Here is a 7,710-nt window from a genome sequence, read left to right as displayed (position 1 = left end):
ATTCTTGGCATAGCGGAATATTTTGTCGGGAATGAGCGGCGGACCAGAACGACAATTGCACATTAACGAGACAGCGCGCGTTTTCCTAGTGCATTCTTGTGTTCTAGCTGGATCACGTTCATGTATCTTGCAACTTAGGCCTGCATGCCCAATTTAATCGACGCTTATGGAATTGCACGAATAGGATGCACTAAAGCCTAACAGAATGCTTCACTGAATACTCTTCTAGGTTTGACTTAGGTTCCTCTGGTCCTGCGTTCCCTGCAAGGGAAAACAGTAGAAACAGAAGAAGGAGTAGTTTAAATAAACGGCGACTGACGTATCCCGTACTTTATCTTGTAAAAGTACATGCAGTGGGTGTGCGAAGACGGAAGCCTTTGGGGCATTTATTTTGTTGCAGCGAATCTTACCGAACTAGTCCGCGCTCTCTTTCAACTCTCTGCATCCTAACTTACACGTGTTTTCCGCCTGTCCAGCTTCGTCGTTATAAATTTATTCGTACTTTTGTATGCTTGATGCGGCTTGTAATCCAGTGTGTCGCATACCCGGCCTGTCGCGGTTTGGGACAGCAAACCCTTCTACCTCAATCCTACCTTAAGGAAATCAACAAACAAATAACTTAGCCAGGGTATACTAGCTACGTACGATTACATTCAGAATACCGTTTTTGCTGGGAGAAAAATTAATGCAGCATCTTTGCTTGTTCAACTGCAAAACGCGTCCAGAAGCGGTGGCGTTCGCAATCCATACATTTGCTCTCGAAGACTAGTAGGTCACCGAGCCTGAAAAACTCCAACGGCAATAAGCCGGACATGTTGTGACATTTTCTCATGTTCAGCCAGCTTTCACCGCCAATTTTCCAGCGTACGCAATGTTGGAATAGAATGCCCTATGGTGGATCTGCACGCGCTAAGACCGCGGCGCCACACTGGTGTGCGTGGCGCACGCGATGAGAGCCAACAGTACACTTATTTACAGTCCAACGCCCTCGGGGTTCAGGTGGGCTTTCGCGCTCGGCAACGCTACGCCCGTTTCACCGAGCTCACCTAGGAATCGGGCGCAGAACACGCACCAAAGCCAAACACGTCCTCTCCCAAGAAGAGCACGGGAAAATCTTCGCCTGCATTGAGAAGCATCAGAGTTTGCAAGTAGCAGTCGGTGTACGACTTGACAAAACATGTTGAAATCGGCCTGAACCGTGTTGGACGCGCCCTACACGGATGATACTCCCCATGCGGCAGCAGTATCTATGGCGCCGAGGTGAGAGGTGGGAAAGACACAAAGGCAGCCGGGGCAAACCTCTAGGGGGTTTATTCCCAGCACACCCTAGCGCTCCCGTCTTCTACGTCTTCGACGAATGGCGCGTTGCATGAGCGACCGAAGCCCCTCGACTAAGATGGCTGGACTTCGACTCCGGCGCTACCAGTCGACGACAGGTTCGGACCAGGTCGGATGACGTCCGGAAGTTGGAACTAGTGTCCGTGTCCGCGGCGGCACAACTCTTGATCATGGGAACAGGTTAGCGCCAGGCACAACTGGAGGAAGTAAAACAGACAGGAAAGGGACATCTCAAGACAACTCTTGAGATGTCCGCTCACGCGCGCTGAAACGGTGGAGCAATCTCTCGAGGCCCAGCCAACGTCTCGCCCATCGCTCCGCCTGACGTCCCGTGCTGCGAGCGCGACGTCGAAGCGAGTACGAGCGTCCCAAGGCGTCCCGGTGTGGGCCCGTCGTCTGCTACCACGCATCGCAAACACTGAATTAGGAACACGGGTTTCCACGAGTCCCACAACTATTCCGAACCGTCATTTTTACATACCTACGTGGCAAGAGGGTTCCGGATATTTTTAGGCTACAGCGTAAACCTGGGCTAGCGGCGTGGCGTTAATGTACTCCGCAGGCAGTGCCAAGAACCAGACTCGTCCAACGAGTTGACGGCATTTGTAGCCCCTTACGGGGAATTGTTTAGGGCTGCTGGCTACCACATGGCCAGCTTGTATTCTAGCTTAAGAAATACATATCCGCCGCTTCGGTGGTCAAGCGAGTCTAGAAGAACGCTGGCGATTGTTGGGAACGCCTAGGACGTCGTGACGCCTATTTCGAGCAGACAAATCCGGCGGTAAAGCTTGATGTCGTCAAAGTAGGCGCCCAGCACTGGATACCAACAACGCTAAACTCTCCGTGACTAACGCGTGAGACTTTGGTTTGAAATATGCATTGATTTGGTTTTTTTGTCTCGCGTATTTTACTCAACTTTCATGCGCCTGAAAAGAAAAATTATTCCATATTTCCGGGGAACTGCCGTAACTGACGCGGACACTTGTACTTCGAATCGAAATGTTAGCCTTTCCCGCACAGGATAGGAACGCGTAAGCGGAGTAGCGATGTCGGCAGCACCTTATTTGACGGACACCAACTATCACCGCTCAGATCAGAAATTATAACGAATTTTGGTAATGCCATGGCTGTTCCTCTGCGTTTATTCCAGGAATTTACAACCTCCTCAGTCTCCAGGTCTACCTGGCAGCTTATCCCCTGCACGACGTGAGTTTTGTTTTATTTTGACATTTTGCTTGACTGCTTACCAGGTCTGTGACTAGTGCTAGGCTAGGTAACATTTATCATTAGCTAATGGAACTACAGCTATACAATCAGCTGAAGAAAGAGTCATATACGTTGCATTCCCGGCCTTCCTCTTTACGCACAGGATCAGAACATGAACTCTCGCTACGGAAGTTCATGACGGGAATCATGTACTTTCCGGTTGGCACTTCTCGGCGTGAGCTTAATAAAAGACCATACCAACACGACACTAAACTAGAAAGTTTTTTTTGGTGACAAATCTTGTCATTTACGGCTTTATGTTGGGACTGAGAAAAAAACACGCTTCTCTCGAGCGAAAGGGTAGGGAGAGTGTTACTGTCCTTCTGTCTGGAGAAGAGATATGCGAAATCTTTTGGAGCCAGTTATTGGACCAGTGTTGCACGAGGAAAAGCTGGAGTTGTAACGCGGATACGTCACAGTTAGCATTTGTATGGCCAGAAATGATGCAGTCACCAGCGAAGAGACGAACGTGAAGATTTATTGGAAGGTCATCTTTCACCGTGGTTACATTCATATTCAGTAGACTCTCATTAAACGGCACTTCAAGAGACCGAAAAAATTCCGTTTAACAGGAGTTTCGTTTACTGAGAGAGATGTGCAAAGGAGAAAATTTATGTGCGTACGCACTCTTAATGACATTTCATGGAACTCTAAGCACTAGAAGGTGAATGTAGCTGATAGTTTTTCAGAAAGCAAGAAAACTACAAGAGGCTTAGGCACAGCATTCACAAAGTTGATTTGGCAACGATGAGTCGCTATGAACTACAAAATGCATCAATTATTTCTGTTTGAGTCCTTGCAACTGCATCTTCAAGGAGGCTAGAGGCCTCAACTTCGGGAGTGCTTACGAGCCACCGCATTTAGAAGACGGCAACTTGGTAATGAAGCGCGAATAGCACCACGGTGGCACGAACGAGGTGGTAGGAGCTGAGCGCTGTAACCTCGGCGTCTTGAATCGAGACCGAACGAATGGAACAAGAACTGCTATGTTGCATTCGTAGCGTTAACACGGCTAACCACTTACGAGACGAGGCTTACAAAGCCAACGAGGCTAAAAAAAAACATGGAGGAAGAAAAAAACAAAAACAAAACAGCCGGGACCGTAAAAAGCTGATTCTCATGCCAATGGGTATCACAAGAAGTTCCAATTGTGGTTCTGTTTACGTGATGACGCAGATATTTTAGTTCCGATTACAGGCAGTTTTTTTACGGTATCTGAATACAAAACCAACCAGCTTACAGGCTGCTGTTCCGTTTAAGCGGAAGTTCCATTTAAGCGATTTCCGTTTATAGAGATTCTACCCTAATGAATTCTTACACATGCAAACGTGCCCACTCTCATCCCGAAACCTCTCCTAATTGAATTCTGGATCGATTACATGCCTTGATTACTGCGGGAGAGAGCGGCGATAAAACACCCTCTGTTCCGCTCGATGACATATCACTGCCCCCCCCCCCCCCCCCCCCCCATGGCAAGAGGGCTCAAGGTAAGGGCCCCCCAAAAATCACTGTTGTGGATCGCTCTGGTCCGCTAAAGGTAAATAAACAAAGTTTGTTACTCGTTCGTCGTCTTTTCCCTCGCCGTTTGCCCGACGCCTCAGTGTTGCACCCCTGCCCAAGAACATGCACCCCGGAATTCACGACGCACGACGCCAGGCTCGGGCGCGAGCTCTGGACAAGCTCTACACCAACGACACAGGAGCCCGCTACGTAGACGCCGCCGCCTACCAAACCCGTCCGGGTTGGTTCGCGGCCGCGGTCGTGACGGCGACCTCGGGAACAATTGCCACAGCGGCTAGCTTTCGTGCCGACACGCCGGCGCAAGCCGAGGAGATGGCGATCGCCCTCGCAGCCACGGATCCGCACTGCACTGCGATCCTTAGTGATTCTAAGACGGCCATTCGCAACTTTGGAGCCAATACAATCACGTCGCCGACAGCGAGACTTCTCACCAACACCGCCACCCCCTCCAGCAGTCCTGTGCACCTCATCTGGTTCCCAGCCCACTTGGACCACGCCCTGACTAGGGACAGAGCCCACAACCGCAACGTCGATGCGGACCGGGCCGCCCGCGATCTAACCAGTCAGGCATCCCCTCGGGCGAGGTCCCCCAGGCCACTAACAGGCCCTGGGTCGGAACTGGTGGGCCCTTCGGAGACACGGCTACAATCACCAACCCCGCTCGAAGACTACGGTTCTATACTGCGCTGGTACAGGTACTGCAGGCGTCGCCTCCCAGCCCCCCACCCAAGACTCACCCGCAGTGAAGGAGTGTTATTGCGCCAGATACAAACGGACTCAGTGCTCACCCCTGTGTTGGGCCAACATGTGGCTCCGGAAGTGTATCCCAGTGCAGTGTGTGCCGTGTGTTGTGCCGCGCGTGGAACGCTAGCCCATATCCTTCAGTGCTTTCCCCAAGACCCCGCACCCTCTAGCCTCCGGCAGCTACCAGCCTTCGTTTGTAGAGCAATCACCTCGTCCGACTACAACACCCAGAAGTTAGTCGTCCAGTGCGTCCGGGAGGCCCTAGAGCGGCAGCGGGCAGGCGCGGCGGGTCCCTCGGGGCCGCGCGCCGGCCGCCCGAACTGTGGCTCTTAGTGCCGGCCCGGGCGTCGCCATTAGGCGCCACCGGACCGTTTTCTGTTTACAATAAAGTTTTCTCTCTCTCTTGTTTAATTATATTCACAGCTAATTGACAGATTAATAAGTGCTTATGCGAGCGCCACCCGTCACGTGTAGTAAGCCCCACGGTCCGCAGGAACGACACTGACGCAAGCCCGACAATACTTTCCTCGGTCCTCAACCATCCCTTTCAGCCATAAAGCATACCTTCGTGCCTGCGACGTGCACTCATTCGAATTTCGCGCCTTCCTCACCCCGCTGGTGTGCGGCGGTGTTAATGGCAACCGCATCCTGTTCTTCCCCACCTAATGTCTACAACATGAAAGGGGCCTTCTTCCTGCCGTGGACACCGGTGATTGCGATGATGATAATGACGTATACAAAGACCTCATTTCTTTCAAACAAAACAACACGCTAAGATCTTCGGCCCACTGCACACATTTTTGCCATCTGCTTCATACGTTACCCTGTATGTAGGAGTTGGCATGCTTTAACTTCCCTATATGTTTCTTACGGGCGCACCTTGGCGACCTTCGCAGTTTACGTCCGTTTCAAACTTCTAGAACTTGCTTTCATATTGTGTAAGCGAAAGAAACGGACAGGCTGCGCGAGGTGGCGAGTGTAGTGCTGTTAAATAAGCAGCCAATGAATTCCGTTTGTCACCGAGGGGTACGCGTTGATGTCATACACGATAATCTCTCCGCAGGGACCGTTCGGGAAAGGGAAATTCAACAAGGCGACGGAGACTTACACCGAGCGGAGGGTACGTGCTTCACTTCCTGTTACCTACCTGCCACTCTAGGTCTTCTCGATTAGGTATTTTAGACTGCCCAGAACTGCCCAAGACCAACTTCTGATTTTTTGGCCATTGAATTCTTGTGAGAACGCACGGAACTGTCCGCTGACTACTAAGAACTATTTCGTAACAAATAACGGCGAGCAAATATTTGCAGCCGTAGGCCTGGTCATCGGCAGCAAATATTCACGACGGTAGGGGGCGCATTCAAACTGCTGAAAACTTAAGATAAAGATGGTTAAAACGCGAAGCTTTCTCCCATGCAACGTGAGTCTAAGTCCAAAATCCAAATTCTTCGACCGTGTCGGAATGGCGCAACGGGACGGACGTCGACTTCATAACGCGAGGGAACCATGTTCGACTCCGAACACGGGATGCGTTTTGTTTTCTTGAGGCGTTTGATGAACCTGCGCTTATCATCATCATAGTTTTGTGAAACCCATTGTGTGAAGTTGGCTTTCGTGCAGTGCGCTTTACTCTGCCATCGACACCATCAGTGGGGCATAGAAAGCTTCGCTTTAAAAAAACTGTCCGGAGGCAAGGGAGGACGCAAGGTTCTCGTACTTAATACACTTTATTCGAGTAAACGCGTGTTCAACATTGAGCTGTAAGAAAGAAGAAACGTCGACGATGCAGCGAACCAACTGCGTGCACAGGCGAGATACGGCAAATCGAATGGCCTCATGCTTCACCCACGTGTATCTTGTCATGGCGTCAACTCCACAAGCATAGTATAGGCTGGCCCATTGTCAGTAAAACCAGGACGATCAAGGGGAGTGAAGAGTGGGTGTCAGTCTCCGTATCACGCAAGATAGGAGGGTGCGGGCTGATGCCTTAAAGAAAAAAAAAACATGGCTGACGAATAGTAAGTATACTCCCTAATGCAAAATTTGTGTCCAGCGTGCAGTGGAGTCTTCTCGGACACGGCGCATGGCTGCTGATCTTGGGATCAGCAGCCATGTGATCTTGGGATCAGCGAACGCACGGAGGTGCGCGCAACCCTCCCGTTACCTCGCAGCGTGTCACCGCCGCCGAGAATATTGCAATTCGTGTTTGAATCTTTCGCAAACGTCACGTGGTCCGGATGAGCCACGCAACGAAGAGTGATTGATTGATTGATTGATTGCTAGTGTTATCCCATTTGAAACGAAGGGATGACGTGTCATCTTACCAAGAAAAAACTAATATATCTGTTTTATACTCTTCGTTTTGGTACTAGCGCTGCTCTGAGGGCAGGCACAAAATACTTTTTTTTTTCCTGTTGCAGGTGGTAGCTCTCCTAGGCATTATTCCCGCCTCTGCTTTTCGTGCACCAGCATTCTAACCTTCTTTTAGTCACGTCGATAGCCCTGAAGTTAACTACCTCTGTTCTACCCTTAAATCCTAGGGCTTCTGGAAGCCGAATATTTCCCTTTTGAATATTCAGATGGATACATTCGCATTGTAAAACCATGTGCCGCAAGTTCGTTTCTTTACCGCAGGCCACGCATACCCCATCATTTTGTGAATACTTCCCCACAAAGCTTTTAGCTCTCAAGCAACCTGCTGTAGCATCAAAAACAAAGCACTGCCGTTACAATTATCGTAGAAATTTGCCTGTTGTGATGTCCAATTTCTCTGCCATGTACATCTATAACCAAGTTTTAGCTGCCATTTTTTCTCTCCATTTTTTCGTTTGTCTTCTTCTA

Source organism: Haemaphysalis longicornis, unplaced genomic scaffold (assembly GCF_048455015.1).
Source record: "Haemaphysalis longicornis isolate Haplotype H1 unplaced genomic scaffold, Haemaphysalis longicornis Haplotype H1 scaffold_2, whole genome shotgun sequence".
Lineage (NCBI taxonomy): Eukaryota > Metazoa > Arthropoda > Arachnida > Ixodida > Ixodidae > Haemaphysalis > Haemaphysalis longicornis.
The sequence above is the reverse complement of the archived record's forward strand: the minus strand, read 5'-3'. Positions refer to the sequence as shown.